The sequence below is a fragment of the Chiloscyllium plagiosum genome, unplaced genomic scaffold (assembly GCF_037043375.1).
Source record: "Chiloscyllium plagiosum isolate Xiang-an unplaced genomic scaffold, Cpla_swu_hap1 HiC_scaffold_41, whole genome shotgun sequence".
Taxonomy (NCBI): domain Eukaryota; kingdom Metazoa; phylum Chordata; class Chondrichthyes; order Orectolobiformes; family Hemiscylliidae; genus Chiloscyllium; species Chiloscyllium plagiosum.
In genome coordinates, this window is record NW_028270179.1 from 9,705,637 (window position 1) to 9,727,150 (window position 21,514).

Below are 21,514 nucleotides of genomic sequence, written 5' to 3' on the forward strand. Positions count from 1 at the left end.
CTTCTGTCCGCTTCCTACTTCAAAACTTTACGCATGCACTGACCCGAAGATCATGCAGTCAGAGTTGGAAGGCTTGGCGGAAGAAGCGTTCTGAGGAAGGCACACTGTACCGAAAATATTAGCTCACATTTATCTCAATACATACTGTCAGACCTGCTGATCTTTTTCAATAGTTTCTCTATTTGTTTTGGAAAGAATTGTAGATCTGTGTCGTCACAGAGATCTTGTTCAAGTGTGCCCAAGTTGACAGCAACAACACTGTCTGCCATTTTCGCTGATAGTGTCAGGGTTCCAACTCATATGGTGTTGGGAAACTTATCATTTGCTCTGCAGAGAACATGAGAATGATGGAAGGAAAATAGCTACGTTGGATTTTTGTACGGTTCTGGCCGAACAGCAAAGTATCCTGATTGCAATTTATACAATGTTATATGAGAAAACATTTGTCACAATCAAAGCGAAAATGCTGACATTGTCGTCCAAAAGATATCAATGGGGTCTACGGTGCAGAGACAGTAGGGGTTGGGGGCAGAAATTAACATGAAGGGCACGGTAGAGGGAGGTAATAAGGGAATAGAAATGGAAGGCGAAACAGAGCATGTGTCACGGACAATGTTCAGCGCACTAAGCATGAAATGTAAAAATTGAAGTTTTCCACGAGCATGTGCAGAGGGACTTTCTCTGTCCCGATGATTTCTTTGCCGTTCATTCTGTAATCATCACTCTGTTTCTCAGCATGAATGCGTTCATCTTATTTCTTGCCTTACACTGTCTCTGTCTGTTCTTCTGTCCGACTCTCCCTGTGTCTGCCCTTTGACTCCGCTTTCTTTCCTTCTCTCTCACACACACTGCCTGTCTGCTGTTCAGTGAAGGGAAGGCGGGTGCTGTTATGCACGTGTCTAGATCTGGCGGGGCTTTTATCAACAGTGGGCGAGTCTTGGAGGAACTATTGTGCATGATAAAGACTTGCAGTGTTGTGAAATTGATGGAGGGACAAGGTACGAATCCAAGAGTAAGCATTTGGATTTGGATAAAATATTTGATGACGCAATGTTTGGTGGAGTGGAAATTAGAGACAGGGGAATATTTGGGAGGCTGCACAATGTATGAGAAAGGGAAATTTTCAGTGAAGGACGAAATTGAGGAGGGGAAGAAAATTGAAGATGGGGTGCAAACTTTGGAGATTTTCGGAAAATGCCTCGAAAAATACGGAGGCACGTGATTAAGAGTGATTTGGTAGAATTGATCAGAAATGAGCCAGCTGAAACAAGACAGATGGTGATCGGTGATGGGAAATGTGCACCCCGAAGTTAGGTTACTAGTGGTGTGCCACAAGGATCTGTTTTGGGGGCAATGCTGTTCTTCATTTTTGTAAATGACCTGGTCAAGTGTGGAGAAGAATCGGATAGTACATTTGCTGATGACGAAAAGGTCGGTAAAGTTGTGGACAGTGCTGAAGAATGTTTCAGGTTACAGAGTGACATAGGTGAGCTGTAGTGCTGGGCGGAGAGGTGGCCAATGGAGTTTAAAGTGAGAAGTTTGAGGTGGTTCACTTTGGAGAAGCAACAGAGTTATGGCCTTATGGTAATACTCCTGTTCGTGCTGATGAGCAGAGAGATCTCGGCTCTCATGTACATAGATACTTGAAAGTTGAAACACAGGTTGATAGTGTTTTCGACAAGGCATACGCAGGATTAACTTTTATTGGTGACGTTTGGAACCATGAGGTCATGTCGGATCTGTACAATCTCTGGGGCGGCCGTACTTGGAGAATTGCGTACAGATCTAGTCACCGTCTTTTCAGAAGAATGTGAAAGCATTGTAAATTATGTTTTCTTCGAACAAAGTGAATCTGGCCAGCTGCATCACTCCTGGAATATCCACTGACATCTGCCTAAACAAGTAAAAGAGTGAGGTTTCGAGCTTCCTTCTTGAACAGTTTGATGTGGTCAGACCTGGTATGTAACAGCAAGAACTGGATTGGAGATATGCATAGAACGTGTTCAGTATTGTAAGCAGTATCATACATCGAGTGGAACTGCGACCAGAAATGTTTGCTGCCTTTTGATAAATCGTACTGACAAAGTAACATGTGGTACAAATTCCGAATTGGCAGATGGCAGAAATATAGCTCAGGATAAACAAAGCTTTTCAGAAATGTAGCTCAATAAATTAGCCCTGAACATGATTTCAGACTGGAATTTAGCGTTGATAAGTTGAGTTTACCCACTTGCGGGCAGCACGGTGGCACAGTGGTTAGCACTGTTGCCTCACAGCGCCAGAGACACGGGTTCAATTCCCGCCTAAGGCGACTGACTGTGTGGAGTTTGCACGTTCTCCCCGTGTCTGCGTGGGTTTCCTCCGGGTGCTCCGGTTTTCTCCCACAGTCCAAAGATATGCAGGGCCAGGTGAATTGGCCATACTAAATTGCCCGTAGTGTTAGATAAGGGGTAAATGTAGGGGTATGGGTGGGTTCGCTTCGGCGGGTCGGTGTGGACTTGTTGGGCCGAAGGGCCTGTTTCCACACTGTAATGTAATCTGTAATCTGTAATCTGTAATCAAATCTTCGGAAGAAGGAACCAAAGGACCGACTCAATGAATAAAGGCCACGAGGAAGGCCGGAGTCACAGAGAGATCTTGGATTGCTCATTCCATAAATCAATAGGAGAGATAATTAGGAACGCTACTGTTATAAGTGGAGGCATATATCATGAAAGCAGGGAGGTTATTTTTAGATTTTGTTGAGGTCACAGCTGAAGTAATGTGTGGTATAATGGACACAACACCAGAGGAAGGATGCTATTGTTCTGAAGACGGAGATGAGGAGGTGAAAATTAGTGGAGGTAGGTCCAAATCAGTCACGAACCTATAGTGACACAATTTCTCCTCACCTCTGTCTTACCTCTGTTCTGACATCGACAAAATATGACCTCTCTTTCTGGAAAGTCCCGCATGAGGAAAAAAGTATTCTACCGATTTGGTCAGTTTTCAAATGGAGTTCGCAGGAAGTCATAGCATTATGATTGCAGGGTGAGAGAAGTTATGTTTCTTCAACGTACAGTATTAATGAGACTCTGTCTGGAGTACTGTGCAGTGAAAAATTCAATGATTGTAGATGACTGTAAATATCAGAAAGCTGCAAACTGTAAGTAGGACCGGATGGAACTCGAAAATGATTTCGAAAATGTTGGTGGAATGGAAGGAGAAGAGGTAGAAAATTGAATGCAAATAAACGCGAGGTAATTCAGTTTAATTGGAAGAACATTAAAGAAAATATTTTAAAAACGGATATAATTTTAATACGGGTTTCGTGGGTTGAAGGAATTCGACATACCTATGCACAGACCATTGACGATTAGAGGATAGTACAGAAAGTGTTCTCGATTCTTTGATTTATAAGAGTATTCAGAACAAAAGCAAGGAGGTGATGTTGATCTTGTATGAGATAATTGTTCGACTTCAGCTGGTGTACTGCATGCAGTTGTGGGGGCCACACCGTCGGAAAAGTATGGTCATCTTAGGGACACCGTGTACAGATGATTGACAAGGATGTCTCAAGTGATTAGAAACTTCAGCGATGAGGATAAAGTGAAGAGGTTGGGGCTATTCTCACTGGCAAGAAGAAGGTTAAGACGAGATCTGACAAAGGGTCAGGAGCAGGGTTGGACTGAGTAGACTGGAAGAAGGTGTTCTTGCTCATTAAGGAATAAGATGGACACAGATTTAAGGTGCTGTGCAAGAGAAGCAAGAGTAAAATGAGGAAGACATTTATTTTCTCCCAGCAAGTATACAGTGTGTAGAGAATACTGGCTGGAAATGGTGTGATGGCAGTTTCAAGTGAGGTATGGAAAAGGGCATTGGATAGTTACTGGTATGGAATATGTTGAATGGGCAGCAGATTTGCATGAGCTCACAGATCAGGAACAGGCACAATAGATTCAATATGTCCCATAATGTGTTTGGAGTACTCCATGACCTTGTAACGTTACTTTGTCACCGATATATGCATGCCACCATTGAACAGCAAAGAGGAATAACACTTTCTTTTCTTTCTTGTGAAGTGTAAAACCGCCTGCTGGTGGGATATTATGTTCAGTGTGTGCCCAGCTATTAATATGGAATTTCTCCTGAATCTGTGCCCGTCCGGACAATGCTGTTATCAGAATCGGCGATCTCAGACGAGAGGGCTATCTCGGAGCTCACGGAACACTGACCACATTTGATGTTTGAAATGATTGTGGAGGCTGTGTGAGGTCTGACTCCTAAACTTACTACTTCAAACCGGCTGCACTGTTAAATATCTCTTGTTCATATCCCATTTGTCATCAGACGCTGAGATAACACTGGGCTACAGTTAACATGCCTAACAGTGTCCATGGAGAGAGAGCGAAGCAGAGTTAACGTTGCCAGTCTAGATCGACTCCCCTGCAGACAGAAACTCAGCAGACCGAACAGGAACAGTGTGTGGTGGAGGCGAAGAGAGGTAGAGAGGGCGGGGTTGTGGAGAGAGAGAGAGAGAGAGAGAGAGAGACAGAGACAGACAGACAGAATGATTCATAGATTCATAAAAACCACTTGGATGAAAGTTCATTTTTAGTGCACAGGAATAAGGTTAGAATTAGATCAGACATGGGGCGTATTTGATTGAGACCTAGAGAATACTGACAGTCTGGTATGGAGTGGCCATGAGAAGCTGTTTCCACTGGTAGGAGGTGGAGAAGTGTCCTATAGCTTTAAGAAAGTTAAAAGCTAGCTGAACTACCTGACAGAATCAAATGTTCTGAATAATTTAAAATGTATAATTTGGTACAGTGGCTAGTGTAGTTGCTTGACTTGCGACAAAAAAAATCAAAATCGAAATCGGCCACTCAGTATAAATTATGCCCTAAAATATCAAACTCCAATCGAGTCCGAATTGGGTATTTGGACGACATTAACACCAATGAAATGGCCTGATCCTTTGGGATCGGAAACTGAAAAAAACAGAACAGCTGGGGGAGAAATGTCAAAAGGACTGATAGATGGCGGCTGCTCGTGAGAACTCTCTGACATGTACCTGTCTCGAGAAGGATTTGGCACAAAGAGAAAAAACAATCGAGACCGACCTGAGGAGCAAATCTACAGAGGAAAATATACAGAAAACGTTCAAGCGTTGGCTGGTTTTGAAATTTTACTGTTTAGCAATCTTATTCGGGATTTTGTAGGTCGGGTATGATAGAAGGCTAAGTAAAATATAGGTTAGAGCAAGGAGTTGTAAATCATGGTATGTGAATTATTCTCTAATATAATTTCAGGAATAAAGTTGTTTATTATTCCTTTAAGTAGTTCTTGTCCTCTCGAAATTTTCGCAGATCACAACAAGTGTTAAATCTTTTCTGTATTGCTGGATTAAATTCAGCAGTGGGTTCGCCCGTGATCTCACAATACCTTCAGCCAGCGGAACGGATTTCTGCACAAGTCTGTGAATGCCAAGTCATTGAGTATATTTAAATACTGAAAGGTTTTTCCCTTATCTTAAAACTGTGACCCACCGTTCTGAACTCCGGCACCATCGGAAACATCCTTCTGCATCCAAGCTGTTAAGTAGTGTTGGAATTTTATAGTTTTCTCCGAGATCTCGAGTGAATACTATTCTAAGCGACTCTGATGCCCTATGTTTGCCTGAGCTCGGATGGCTATCTTATCCGTATTTGACCTCGTGTCATTCACTGTCTGTCTATTCGGAAGGGAAGGTGTGATGGTTGTATCTGGCAGTGCCAAGTCGATGATTATGCAGTTGTATGAACTGTTTTCTTCCAGTTGTCCAATGTAGCCGTGCTTTCACAGTCTTTGCGCCGTGTTCTGTACATAACCTCTGTCCTGTTGGATGTGTGTGTGTGTCGGGTCTTTAACTTTTGTGAGGGGATCATGGATGTCTTTATTGGTTAACCTTTTATTTTTTTCCCTTATCAGACAGAACGATGATCTAAACAATAGCAGATGAAGGTTAATTTTAATAAATGCAAAGTGTCGCACTTTGCAAATTTAAGATTGCTCGTATTTCGTTGTTCGTGTCAATCTGTGAATCCTTCTACAAACATCAAGGAAGATTCACAACGAAGACCAGGAAGACTAAAGAAACATCTGTGCAGCATTCAACTCAACTTCAAATCATTATTATGACAGTAGCCGGATATTGGAGCAGACAAGATGGGGAGATGTATTTTTCTCACAGTGAATGATGCTAATTACCTGTAAAGGTGAGAAAACGAAGTTTCAATGTCTTGTCAGTTTCATTTTAAAGTTAGAAGTGTATCTCCACATAAAGCAAGAAACGTACTCCAAATTCTGACTGGTTGTGAAATAAGATATCGCTCTTAAACAGCTAGCAGAAGCACAATCGGCCGAACAGCCTTTCACTGCGTGGGAAGTTATGACGAAATCTTGCACAAAGCTAACCTTTCTGATCCGAAGAGAAACTGCTCAAAGAAACGACTTGATACAATTAACAAACAATCAAACCTGCGTTTAAGAATGAGAACTGAACACAGGTTCTGTCCAGGAGTACATACAGTTTTGTTGTAATTAATATGTGGTGGAGCCGATGTTGTATTGGGTGGGTGTGGGACGGGGGTGTGGGGCAAGTTCAAAATTACAACATCCAAGTTAGAATCGAACAGTTTTACGGTCAGGTCCAAGGGAGTTTTGCTGAGCAAAGAAATCTTGAAGTGCAGGTTTATAGTTCCTTAAATGTAGAATCGCAAGTAATCAGAACACGAAAGAAGGGTTTTGGTATGCTTTCTTTTATTGGTTAGAGTATTGCGTTTCGGAGATGGGAGGTCATGCTGATAATGTTCAGTACGTCAGTTAGGCCACTTTTCGAATATTGTGTGCAATTTTGTTCTCCTTCCTATTGGAAGGACGTTGAGAAACTTCAAAGGGTTCACAAATGATGTACAAGTTTGACAGGGTTGGAGGATTTGAGCTAGAGGGAGAGGCTGGATAAGCTGGGGCTGTTTTCCCTGGAAATATGGATGTTGAGGGATGGCCTTAAAGAGTTTAAGAAAATCATAAGGGGCATGGATAGAAAAAATATTCAAAGTCTTATCCCAGGTATGGGACAGTCCAGAATAAGAAAGCATACTTTAGGCTGAGATGTGAAAGAAATGAAAGGGACATAAGGGCCATCGTTGTCTCGCAGAGGGTGGTGCCTGTGTGGAATGGGCTGCCAGAGGAGATGGTGGAGTCTGGTAGAATTGCATCATTAAGCTGCATCAGAATCTGTATATGAATAGGAAGAGCTGAGAGGGAAATGTGGCAAATAGCACTGGATTAGCTTCGGATATGTGGTCGTCACGCATGAATTGGACTGAAGGGTGTGTTTCCGCTCTGCTCATCTCTATGACTCTATCTGTCAGGCTTCATAACTGAGACAGATTAAAAGCCCCATTCAAGGACCTCCCTTCTCTGAGGTCGATCTGGCCGACCTAGTTGTAATCATTACACTCGTTCTAAACCGTTCATCCTTCAAGTATTGTCGGAGGTGATACTCAAACTCTGCTCATGTGATAGAAGTGAACGCCACGGATTCATGCCCCGACAGTGAAAGTGGCGACTGACACAGAGTCACTAAATTACATCCCACTTGCGGTGCAGTAGGGAGCTATTAGGATGAATAAACTAACAGATTCACCTGCACCTCCACCCACATCATCTACTGCATCCGCTGCAGCCGGTGTGGCCTCCTCTATATTGGGGAGACAGGCCGCCTACTTGCGGAGCGATTCAGAGAGCACCTCTGGGCCACCCGGACGAACCAACCCAACCAACCTGTGGCACAGCATTTCAACTCCCCCTCCCACTCCACCGAGGATATGCAGGTCATTGGACTCATCCACCGCCAAACCACAACAACCCGACGGTCGGAGGAGGAGCGTCTTATCTTCCGACTGGGAACCCTCCAACCGCAGGGGATGAACTTGGACTTCACCAGTTTCTTCATCCCCCCTCCCCCCACCTTGTCTCAGCCGGATCCCTCCAGCCCGGCACCGCCTTCCTGACCTGCAGTCTCCTTCTTGACCTCTCCGCCTCCATCCTACTCCGACCTATCACCCTCACCTTGACCTCTTTCCACCTATCACATTTCCAACTCCCCTCCTCCAAGTCCCTCCTCCCTACCTTTTATCTTCTCCTGCTGAACACTCTCTGCTCATTCCTGAAGAAGGGCCTGTGCCCGAAACGTCGAATCTCCTGTTCCCTGGATGCTGCCTGACCTGCTGTGCTGTTCCAGCAATAAAGTTTCAACCCTGAATAAACTAACCCTCAGTTCCAATCTCCTGTCTTTTTCATCATATCCCTTGCATAGCTTTTCTATTCAAATCACAACCCAATGTCCCTTTTGAGGCTCTCAATTGAAGCATCATATTTCCAGGTATTGCATCTCACACCCTGACTCCTCATTGATTGAATAAGCTTTTCCTCGTATCCCCCTGGCTGTGTTTGCAATGCTTTAAATACTTGCCCCATTACCGTTCTTGTTCATTTTATGGGCGGGAAGAGTTTCTCCTTGTCGAGTTCGAAGTTAAGCATTCAATTTCATCGGGTAGTACACAATGTGAATAGAATGTAGGCCGATATTTCAGAAGTTACTGTGTGTAAAGGCAGATTGTTCAAACTTAAAAACACGAGTCGGATCACTGCTGAAATTTTCTGAATGGTTTTGGACTCCTTAACTGAGGAATCATGACTCATTAGCCCTGATTTTCAAGTGGATTCATGAAAATGTGTACGTGATCTGGGTGGGTTAAGATTCACAGAAAGAGGTACATGGGAGAGATGTTTTTTTTTAAAAAAATCACTTGTAGGACAAAGTCAGTTGGCTGTGTCAACATGTATTACCAGTCCCGAATTTCAGTACATTCCTTGTATGCAGGTCCAAATATATTTACCTATTTTCTATCTGTGCGTGGATTCTGAAAAAAAACGATGTTTCAAACCAACATGACATCTCTGTATCTTTTCACGTTTCATCTTTGCTTCCAAAAGTGACAATCTGTAAGTGATTGCATACTGCTCAATGAGTTTGAACGGGCAATTAAACAATTCCTTTATCATTTCACGTGGGTTGTTTTTCTTGTCGGGACTATGGAGGAAATGGAAGATCGTGGAGGTCAGTGGTTTGTGTTGGTAATGTTAGTGGTGGTGGGAATATTTGTTTTCTAAATCTGTCCAAAGCACAAAAGAAGAGTGAATTTCCGAGAATGCTGCAAATCTGAAATAAGCCACGTGTACTGCCCCAGTAAAAGATTATCTGCTGAATTCTTTTAAGTAAATTTACTGCACCTGATGAGTATTTCCTGCTTTTCCGGTGTAGATTTCTGGATAAAATTTTGGGAGACCATGCCAAGTTCCAGAGAGCCAAGTCCAGCATTTCTAATCAATTCCTACTCACATTCCTACTGCATGCATTTTTGCCTTTCTCACATTATTTTGTCCACCATTCAACACTGGCCCTTTTATTATTATGTCCCTCAATTACTCTCTGCGTTTGGAAGTATGGTAAAGAGTGGAAATGTACAGTGAACAGTAGTTCGTACCTGACTCCTCATCCATGTCTGCTTTTGGAAAGTTTAAATAGATATTCCTGCAGCAGATCTATTATTTCTGTAACTTTACACGCCACTCGGTTTTGCATGTTTAATGGAGGTTTTATTCCGTACTTGCTGGAATTTACAACTCGGTTCCGAAGACAATGACGACTTCCAGTGACACTCTGCAACTGTGGAGTTATGATTGGGAGTTGGTGTGGTGGGAGAAGTTGAAACATAATGTGAAAATGTAATAGTGCACATACTTTATTCCCAGATCTTGTGTCTTAAATATAATTTTCATTCGTAGTAGAAAGATGATGCCAGTGTTTCAATTGCTATAGGTTTGCTCGTGAAATTCCAATCAGATCAATATTAAACGTTCGTGTGTGAACCATTACAGGAAGTGCTTTTCTAGTCTCTTCTAAATGTCTTGACCATTACTTGCCGTGAAGCAACAGCAGCAGAAAACACAACCAATGGTAAGACAGACAATAATCTACTTATTTTCACACTTCATTCGCTGCATCGTCTTGTGTGCATGTTTGCAACTTACAGCAATGAAACGGTAACTTCAACAAAAATAAAACACCCTTCCTCATCGAACTTAAAGACTGTGTAAAATTACTTAAGTAGAACGTCGATAATGTGAAATTCAATCATTTATATTCCAAATTGGTTTCTCTGTTGCAGTAGTCAGATGGTGGGACAGATGTATGTGGTGAGATTGGAACAGTTAGCATTATTGGGTTCTAAAGATTGGATGGATGTGTAAGAAACCTTTAGAAGTTTTACAGGATTTGATCGGGTAGACATAGTAAAGACGCTCCCTATGCCTGGGAATGTAGAACCAGAATGCCATGTTCTCATAATAAGGGAAAGGTCATTTGGGACTGAGATGAGAATAAATTATGTCAGCCAGAGAATGACGAGCTTGTGGAATTCTCCACAACAGTAAACTGTTGCGATCAAAACACTGAATACATTCAAACATATGTAACTATTTTAACTGTAAAAAATAGCAAAACGTATTCTGATAATGCAGGATCACAGTACTGCTTTGGATGAGCAGCTATGGAAATTTGTATTGTTCGTGCATGGCCAGAAGGCTACATGGCCCACTCCTGCTCCGATATATCTCCGAATTCTATGCTACCAATATACCGCACAATTTTTTTAATGTCTTGTGTCTTGTCTGTCACTCAAGCATAAGTAATTTCTTTTTTTTGCGTTCCTCAAATAAAAATAAAATACTTAGCGCTTATTAGAATTTGGAGTGAGTTCGTTTGATTGCCTGATTTTTTGTTTACTCTCATTAAATAATAGTCTCACCGGGGCTTTTGTACGATATATAATATGTGGTTGCATGGAATACATGGCTGTTTTGGAGCAGTAGGATTCGTTGAATGAACTTAATCACAGCTTACTTGGAAAAATGGAGAACACGGTAATTTTACAGATAGAGTGCATTTACTACCCAATACTTGCAACTGTCGGCGTTATTGGTAAGGACTTTACTACAGTATTCGTTATTTAAGGTAATATTCAACATGTTAGGTCATGTTTATGTTCATTTTTGATATTTAACATACTTACCAAATTGCATTATTTCCAAGTTAATCCTTTCTGCCAGAGTCTGGAAAAAAATGTTATCCTGCCGAATGAAATAAGTACATTCATAAACATTCTAATTGATCTTGAATCCAAAACAAAACATTTCTTCTGAATTCCTCTCTTTCTCGAATACAGAGGCATCTATTGGTTTTAAAAAAATGAATTCGATGCTAAATAACTTTTAGGGTGTCTTTTATTTTTTGGATGGAAATTCATGCCAATAGTTGATTATCTTTTTTTTGATAATGTTATTTTATATGTGGAGTGATTACGATGCACAAATGTACTTTCAATTCTTGGTGGCCCACTGAACCTGTTCTTATTTGGTGCAATGTTTGCTGTCTGCCGTCTGGGTACACTGAACAACATCTTTTTAAAAAAAATATTTTATTCTGTCAAACGAAAATGTGACAGAGATGAAGTTAAGTTCAGATGCATCGTGCAAACGATTTGAAGTTGCGTTTCCACTGGTGCAAATATTCATTCTGCATTTCATTTGTTGCTGTTTAGAATGTAGCTGCACAATATGAGGGTGAGAAAAAACTTCCGATGATTTTGGCAAGATGTGTTATATAATATCTACGGTTGATTGTGTACAGCATCTGGCATTTACCTTAACTTTTATCATTGTTTAATAGTAGGCTCTGCTTAAAACATGGGCTGACCATAAAGATGCAGTTTTGTTTTTATTTTCATTCACTATAACTTTCTGTCGCTGAGTGCTTCTGCTGTCAATAAGGTGCAGATGACTTTCCTTGAGAAGGCAGGCTCAGTAAATATCATATCTTCTGTGTAACGGACAATAAGAAGTAATGAAAGTTAATTCTCTTCAGAGAAGTATTTGGTAAATGTAGCCATGTGAGACCTAACAGAAGCCTTGGAGAAAATCTCTGACTTTAGACCATTTCAGACTTAAAACAATGAATTTAGATGCAATCATATTTTTATTCATCACCATCTCTGTTTTCTTCTTTTTGTTAAATTGCATTCAACATTTTTTCTCTGCATGTAAAAGAGAATTAAACGAAATGTGCAGCAGCGTTGGTTTCTTCAGCAAGAACTTTGGTACATCGCTATGTAGTTTTGGTTCGTTCCTTTCCTGCCAAATCAAAATTATAAGAAAGTACACTTCCCATCAACACGACCAGAGAATGATTATTTTAATAAATAATGGAAACCAAGTGATATTCAATCCACCGCAGTAATGTTCATTTATGCACTGTCCTATCTTTTCCAGTCGATAAGTTTTAGTTTTGTCGACAAAAACGTTCTACACTTCTGCACTTCATATGGATTATTAGATATACCCAGACCCATAACGCTTTTTATATGCTTCTATCCCAACTTTTTGTCTGTCACTCCTAAAACTGATTGGAAACATGTGATGTGCATAAATGTTGAACAGTGAACTGACAGATCCTGGTCAGTGTCACAACAGATGCAGAACCTAAACATTGTGTTCCTTCTTACCTGTACCTTTTCAATGGTCGGCACGGTTGCACAGTGGTTAGCACAGCTGCCTCACAGCGACTGTCTGTTTGGAGCTTGTACATTCTCCCCGTGTCTGCGTGGGTTTCCTCCGGGTGCTACGGTTTACTCCCACAGTCCGAAAATGTGCAGGTTTAGTGTATTGAATGTGCTAAATTGCCCGTAGTGTTAGGTGAAGGGGTAATTGTAGGGGAATGGGTCTGGGTGGGTTGCGTTTTGTCAGGTCGGTGTGGACTTGTTGGGCCGAAGAGCCTGTTTCCACATTGTAGGTAATGTTCGCCGATCTGCGAATTTGTGTTGCAACACAAATTCCCAGCTCAGCGAACACTCCACAACACCGAGCACCCAAGCTACAAACTTTGAACATTGTAAGTAATCTAATTATTCCTTGTTGCATCACGTCCTGCAAAATGATGTGCATTTGGCGAGGTAACTTATGTCCAAAGCCTGTATTTCACATTTTTTGCTCTCTATTTATCCCCCCATTGGTTCCCAGCTTCTATCCTCACATGAGAACCTTTATTCATAAGATTATTTTTCCTTCAGAAATGACTCAAAAATCTAGGAAACAGACTTGTGAATCTATAAGTGCTGACATATTCCATTCCAAAAAATCAAGTAATGACAGATGTTAATGACTTATCTCATTCAATTGAGTTGAAGAGTATACCATGAAAACATAGTTCTGATTATTCTGTATCATGTGTTGTGTTTTTGTAACCATATTCAATTGATGCTTTCTTTGTAGCAGCAGCCAAAATCAATGGCAGTATTCTGCGATTTTTCTTTCAGTTAACGTCGTGGCGATCGTAATTCTGTATCGAGGAAACTGTGGCCTGTCAAAATGCATCACGCTCTACTTATTGGCAATGTCAGCAGCAGATCTAACACTGGTAATTTTCAATGTCCTACTGGACAGAATTAACAATATTCATTTTCCAGTTACATTTCTGTACATCACTCCTCTGTGTGCAGTTAGAATTGTTCTGTTTCTTATGGCCATGGATTGTTCTGTTTGGTTCACAGTTGCTTTCACATTTGATCAGTTTATAGCTATTTGTTGTCAGAAACTAAAGTCAAGATACTGCAACAAAAGAACGGCGACATTGGTTATAGGAGCTGTGAGCGTTGTGAGCTGTTTACGCTCAATTCCCTGGTACTTTGTATTTGTTCCTGCTTTTGTTTCGAATAATGTACCATGGTTTTGTATCTTAGCACCAGAATATTATACTGCATTCTTCTGGACTGTCTATGAGTGGATGCATAGTATTATTACACCTTTGCTTCCAATTATATTGATTCTGGTGTTCAACGTTCTCACTGCCAGGAATGTAATAGTCACCAATAGAGTCCGCCTGCGTCTTCAGGGCTATAAAAAAAGAGACAGTAGAATTGATCTTGAAATTGTAAACCGTAGAAAATCCTTAATTTTGCTCTTCACTTTATCTGCTAATTTCATATTGTTGTGGATGACAAATGTAGCACATTCTTTGGGCTGGCAAATTGTTAATTATAACTATGAAGACAAGACATATAATCATCCAATATTTATCCTTCAAGAATTTGGATTCATGCTGCGACTTCTGAGTTCTTGTACAAACACATGCATTTACGCACTGACCCAGACAAAGTTTAGGGAGGAGTTAAAGAATGGACTCATGTATTCTATTGATGTACTTGTTAAATTATGTAAATAAACAAAATGATTTGATCTGAAATTGGAGTTCTTACTGTATTCCAGTAAAACGATCTTTTAATATTTTGTTCTGAAATGTTCACTGTGCATATCCACAGTTCCCTGGATGTGACAAGATAGAAAATGATTTTTAAGAAGGTCCATGAACAAGTTGCTTTTATCAGCCGTGCCATAGATTATTAAAGCAGGCAGTTTTCGTTGGAGATGAATTGGACTTTAGTTCAGCCACTAAAGTCTGGACAATTGTGTGCAACTGGGCGGCATGCATTGCAGATTCACTAGGGTGTTCTGAGATCTCTGCAGTGTGGAAACATTCTCTTCGGCCTAACAAGTTCACACCTATTCTCTATAGAGTAAATATAGAAACACACCCATTCCCATATTTTATTATCCCATATTTGCCAGTGACTAATGCATCAAGCCTACATATCGCTGAACATTGTGGTCAATTTAGCATTGCCATTTCACCGAAACCGGCCATTTTTGGGATTGTGAGAAGAAACTGGAGCAAACACGGAGTGAATGTGCAAACTCCGCACAGAAAATCGATCAAGGCTGGAATCGAAACCGTGTAGCTAGCACTGTGAGGTAGTGATGCTATCGAAGTAGTCACCCTGCCACCCCATGTTGGGGAAGATGGAGAATATCAGCTTTAAAAGGAGATTGGATAAGCGCGGATTGTGTTTTTTATGACTAGACAAAATTGAGAGGGAACAAGTTTATGCGGTGTGACATGATGAACGGCATGGACAGAATGAATAGAAAGCAGCTGTTCTTTGTAGTCGTCTGGTCAATAACACGGGGGCATACATATAAGGAGAAAGTCAGAGGTTTGGATGGGATTTGAGAAAGTAGGTGGTGCGCAAAACTCGCAATCCATAAAATATACTTGGGTCAGCTCTTAAAATTTCGTACCTTTCAAAGAAATGTGCCAAAACGGAAATTGAATAAATGCCGATATAGAGTTGTTATGCCGATGCAGATTCGATGGGCCAAAACACTCCTTCTAACCCGGGTGGTTCTATGATACTTCATCACGTTTGGAAAGATAATTTATGTAATAGTTATGTTGTATTACTCTCTGAATTGTCTTCAATTATTTAACTCTGTGACAGCATTCTTCAAATTTAACTCTCTGACTCTCATTGGCTTATGAATCCCCACTGTAATGGCAAATTAACAAAATAAACATCTACTCTGAAATCTGAAAGATAATGCTTTTCTAAATAAAATGCTTTGCTGACTCTTGCAGTCGAGGAGACAGCTTGGCTTTACTGAACATTGCAAACATTCAACCTGATCTTGCGAGCAATCGATATCAGAAAAAACGCTCAGGAAAACATAAAGACAGTAAGCAATCATATACACAACAAGGGAATGGGAAAATAAGAGCTCGAATGTTTCCGGCTCTTGTGCTTGAGCGTGTTATAAGAATAGTATTAAAATAATATGTGAAATTTGTTCACGGCCCTTACACAAGGCGTATTTGTTAAGTGTATTAGTCCCCTGCATGCAGAAGTTAAAAATAAAGATTTTTCTCTGCTCTTGCGAGCAGTTGAGTCGAGTCGATTTAATTTCGACGACACCACAAAGCATCACACTTTCATTAGCTCATGGATAACACTACGAGCACATCTTTTTTGCGAGTGGTATACTTTCTCAGATGAAAGTTGTTTGGAACGCCATCAGGTATTTTACTGATCGTCCAGAATTGCGCAGTGTTGCCGTGTTCCTCTATGTATTTCTACACCTGACGTTCTCTGCTCAGCAGCTGGCAGGTTACCCCAACCAGCGTGAGCTGGAACCTTGAAACTATTCTAAAAATCTCAGTCAGTGCTGACAGTTTATACTCTGCTCACCAAGATTTAATTGACGTGACTGATTTACGATTCTTCAAAAAAAGCCTTCAAGCTCTGGCTCCGGGATCTTAGACAGAGTGCAACCTGAACATTTGTAACAGAATTTGTAGATGAAGGTGTAATAGACACTGTGTTGAGCATGGTATCTAGTGTATAGGATTACTTGGTAAAGACTCTGGTTTCTGAAAACATTAATGAATTAGTGAACAAATCAGTGGTCCAAACGTTTCGAGTCATTGAGTCATCCAGCACAAAAAGAAAAACTATTTCGAACTAACCAGTCCTTGCCAAACGTGTTCCGAATCTAAACTAGTCCCAACTGCCTCCGCTTGGCCCATATCCCTTCAACTCTTTCTTACTCATGTGCTAATCCAAATGTTGGTTTAAACTTTGGAACTTCTTTCGCATCCATCACTTCCTTCAGACGTTCATTCCACACAGGAAACTCTCCATTTGTAAAGCATGTTGTCAATCGTGTCGTTTTTAAATCTTACTCTTCTTCTGTAAAAAAAGTGCAATACTATACTTGAACTCTTGAAAAATGAATGAGTAGCCTGTGATTTCCAGGGGCAAAGCTATTTGACCTGGTCACGTGAATTAGCTGCATGCGCTGGTGATGTGGATGAGTTCGGGAAGTGAGTAGTTGTGTGATGCACATCGGAGTTTGCCTGATTGAAGGATTGAAAGGTTTTGTTCTTGGAGGATCTGAGTGATTTTGAGTAATTGGAGATTCAAATGACATGCTGTATGTTAATTATCTCTGTGTAGGTAGGTCTAGTCGTCCTTTAAAACTGGTCCTTGTGATAGATGTCTGTAGTCTGCTGAAGTCAAAGAGTCAACCACACTATCAGGGTAAATGGACACTGCAGCTTTTCGGAGGAACACGTTGCAATCAATCTGTCATTGGGTCATCGAGTATTCATTCGTTCTCTTAGTGTAGCATTCATGTCAGGTAGACGAGATTTCAATTCTCACTCTGGCAGAACATCAACCAGGTAGGCTGACGTTTGCATTTCTGAGTAGTTCGCTCAGCAAAAACAATTTAATAAATCCGATATTGACGTGTGCAATGTTTCCAATATAGAATTGCAATTACGGCTTATGCATTAACCGTAAGCCCATAATGGATATTTCAGTAAAATAAATGCTCACTGTCCCTTCACGGACAATCTAATCTGTTCCGAGAGCTTTGGCTTCTTTTCAGATGTTTGACATGTTGTTTAAATTTTATTGTACTCATTCTTTCCAAGTATGATTCTGAAGTTATTAACATTTCATTGCAACTGACGACACGACAGCTGATAAACAACAGATATCATAGAAGATTGAAGATGGAAGCCATTTTGCCCCACCAAGAGAAAGTTAAAGCGTGACCTGGCAGACATTTTCTTGTTTATAAAACGTGTTAATTGTTCAAGTATATATTGCAAGACTTCGTGACATGTCAAAATCTAAAGCAATAGACGTTCTTCCTATTTTCACGACAATGTGACTAATATTTCTATGCAGTATATTCCATCCACTAATTGATAGCCAATTCAATGTATCTAGGCGAAAGTGAGGACTGCAGATGCTGGAGATTAGAGTCAAGTGTGTGGTGATGGATAAGCACAGCAGGTCAGGTAGCATCCCAGGAGCAGACAAATTGACGTTTCGGGCAAAAGGCCTTCACGGTGGCACAGTGGTTAGCACTGCTGCCTCACAGCGCCAGAGACCCGGGTTCAATTCCCGCCTCAGGTGACTGACTGTGTGGAGTTTGCACGTTCTCCCCGTGTCTGCGTGGGGTTCCTCCGGGTGCTCCGGTTTCCTCCCACAGTCCAAAAATGTGCAGATCAGGTGAATTGGCCATGCTAAATTGCCCATAGTGTTAGGTAGGGGGTAAATGTAGGAGTATGGGTGGGTTGTGCTTCGGCGGGTCGGTGTGGACTTGTTGAGCCGAAGGGCCTGTTTCCACACTGTAAGTAATCTAATCTAAAGCTCTTCATGAGACTGGGATCCTCGGGGATGTAGAGATAAATGGCAGGAGGAAAGGTACCTGAAATTGCAATAGGTGGGAGTACAGGTGATAGGTCGATGGTGATGGTGGAGTGGATAGGTGGGAACGAAGATGGACAGATGGGAGAGCTCATCAGGGCGGTGCTGAGCTGGAAGGTTGGAACTGGGATAAGGTGGGGAGAGGGAACATGAGGAAACTGGTGAAATCCATATCGATGCCATGGGGTTGGAGGGTCCAGAGGTGGCAGATGAGGCTTTCTTTCTCCAGACTTCGCGTGGTAATGGATTGGCGATGCCCTCGGTGGAGTGGGAAGGGGCGTTGAATTGTTCGGCCACGGTGTGGCGGGGTTGTTTGGTGTGGGTTTTGCGAGTAGGCATCCTATCTCCTCAACGAAGAGCAGACCGCATCAGAAGCAACTGACACAGTGCATGATATGTATGCAAGTTCAGGTGAAGGTTCGATGGATGTGCAAGTCACTTTCAGAGCCTTGGGCGGAGGAGAGTCGGGCAGTGTGGGCGCACGTTGTGTAATTCCTGTGGTGGCAGGGGAAAGTGCTGGGCGTGTAGGATGACGTAGACCTGACATCGTAGCCGTGTAGGGAACTGTCTTTACAGGAAGTGAATGCGGTAGAGAGGGAAATATGTCTCTGGTGGTGCGGTCCGTTTGTAGGTGGCTGAAATGGCGCAGAATAATGCGATGATATACGGATGTTGGTCGGGTGACTACGTAGGCTCAATCCTGTTATAAGAAATATTGATATGTTATCTCGGATATCGAAAAATGGAGCAGTTGGGCAAATATCACTAAACTAATTGCCATTCGACAGAACCAACAGCCCTCAGCTAACGAGAGAAAAGTTGACTCTCACAATCAGCAGTGATGAAGAGAAAACACTATACACATAACAAAGACATAAGAATCGACGGGGGAAACAGCATTCATGACAGATCGACAGAGGTGACAAAGAACATTCCAGAAGACATGTAACCTGGTGGTAATTTTGGGAGAATGAATTTTGTTCGTTTTTGGTATATGAGTGGGATTTGCTTTTTTTACTGGAGCAGCATACCATTCCAAAATTGTTCTATCCGGGAACACTCAGCAGTTTGATGGTTTGTTAATACTTTAAATAATTCTGTCACTGTTACAGTTATATAACTGAATTGTTGCTTCTTTATTATCAATTGAGACTCACGGATTTATTTTATTTAATCACTTGCAAGTAAATTTCTCCATTTTTGCAAACCCTTTTACTGATTATTGAACCAGGCGCTTCTCTTTGGTTGTTTTTGCTTTGTTTGCCAGAGGGAGAGGTGTCAACCTCTAATTGATAACTCAACCTTCCTTGAGAAATATTTACGTCGCTCAAAAAAACTGAATCGCTTGAAAGAAACATTGCTGATATAACGTGACATAGTTATGAAATGACAATATGATATGGCAGGCCAACAATATTAATAGCCTGTGAAACCAATCTAAAGCTCACCTAACCTACATTATTCCATTTTCATTGTTACGTTTATGCAATGACCATTTAAATGCACCTAAAGTTGCTGACTCTACTACTGTTGCAGGTAAAGCTTTCCACGCCCTTACTGCACTGACTGACGAAACTCCCTACAGCTATCACGGTTCAAATTAAATCTATGTCACCTCGTTCTAGCCATCATCATCTGAGGAAAAAAGAAGGCTCTCACTGTCCACCTGATCTAATCCTCTGATTATCGAATTTTTCACAATTTAGTCAACTCTAAACTTTCTTGTCTCGAATGAAAACAATCTTAAATCCCTCAGCCTTTCCACTTAAGACATTACTTCCTCGTCAGGCATCTTTTCCAAAGAATCCACACCCTTCCTATAATGTGGTGAACAAACTGTATTCAGTACTCCAGGGTTTTGCACAATTGCAAGGTCACCTCATAGTTCTGAAACTCAATCTCTCTACCAATAAAAGCTGACAAACTGCATGGCTTCACATCAGCCCTTTCAAACTGGGTGGCAACTTAAAGGGATCTATATTTCTATGAACATCGAGATTCTTCTGTTCATCTACACCTCCAATAATTTCACCATTCGCCCAGTAAATTGCATCCCTGATGCTCCTTCAAAAGTGAAGCCTCTTACACTTTTCCGCATTAAACCCCATTGCCACCTCTCAGCCCAGCTCTGCAGCGTATCTGTGTCGGTCTGTAAACTATCCACAGCTGCAGCTATATTAGTGTCATTTATAAACTTTCTTATACATGCTCCTACGACTTCATCCAGACATTTTAACAAATGACACTCAACAGTGTCCCCAGAACAGATCCTTGCAGTACACCCCAATCACTGAATACCAAGGTGAATATTTCGCATCAGTCACCAATTTCCGTCTTCTTCCAGCGAGCCACGTTCTGATAACAACCGCAAAATGAATGTCAATCCCATGTCTCTGTATTTACGGCAACATCCTAACGTGGAGAAACTTATCAAAAGCCTTATTGCAATCCATATACACCACATCAACCACTTCACTCTCATAGAACTGTTTGGTCATCTTTTCAGAGAACTCAAAAAGATTTTTGATGCAGCACCTACCCTTCACAAAATCATATCGTCTCTCCTTAATCAGCGTATTCCTTTCTGTATGATTAAAAACCCTGTAAGTTAATACTCAATACAACAATTTACCCTCAACTGGAGTAAAGCTCACTGGACTCCAACTACGAGGTGGATCTCTAATTCCCTTCTTTAACAATGGGTCAACATATGCTACCCTCGAATCTTGTTGCACTATCCCAAAGACAACAACGACAGAAAGACCAAAACCAAGGGCACTGCAATCTCCTCCCTGGTTCTGCAGCAAATCCTTGGATAGACTCTATTCGGCCCAGAGGACATTTGTATTTCACACTTTCCAGAATTGCTAAGACCTCCTCCTTGTTAAGCTCAATCATGCATAATCTAGTTGCCCATATCCCAATATTATCCTCGACGAGGTTGTCGTTTTCCTATGTGAATACTGAAGAAAACTATTCATGTATCAGTTCTCCTATCTCCTGGACTTCACGCCACTGTTCCCGCTGCTCTCCTTGATTGGCCTTAATCTCAACTTTGTCAACATACCTACAAAAGCCTTAGGTTTTCCTTGATCCAACCTGCCAACGACTTCTAGTGTACCCTCTTGGCTCTTCTTAGTTCATTCTTTAGGTCTTTGCTGGCTAATGTCTTACCCTCAAGGGATTGATCTGAGTCTTCACATCTGTTTCTTACATTTCCCTTCTGCTTTCTTTGACAAGTGATTCATTTCTTTAGT

The 21,514-nt window shown here is 41.3% G+C and overlaps 1 pseudogene; it reads left to right on the forward strand.

Annotated features, from left to right (window-relative positions):
• The window catches only part of LOC148138143 (uncharacterized), a 56,777-nt pseudogene that overhangs the window by 29,059 nt on the left and 6,204 nt on the right, over positions 1 to 21,514 (forward strand).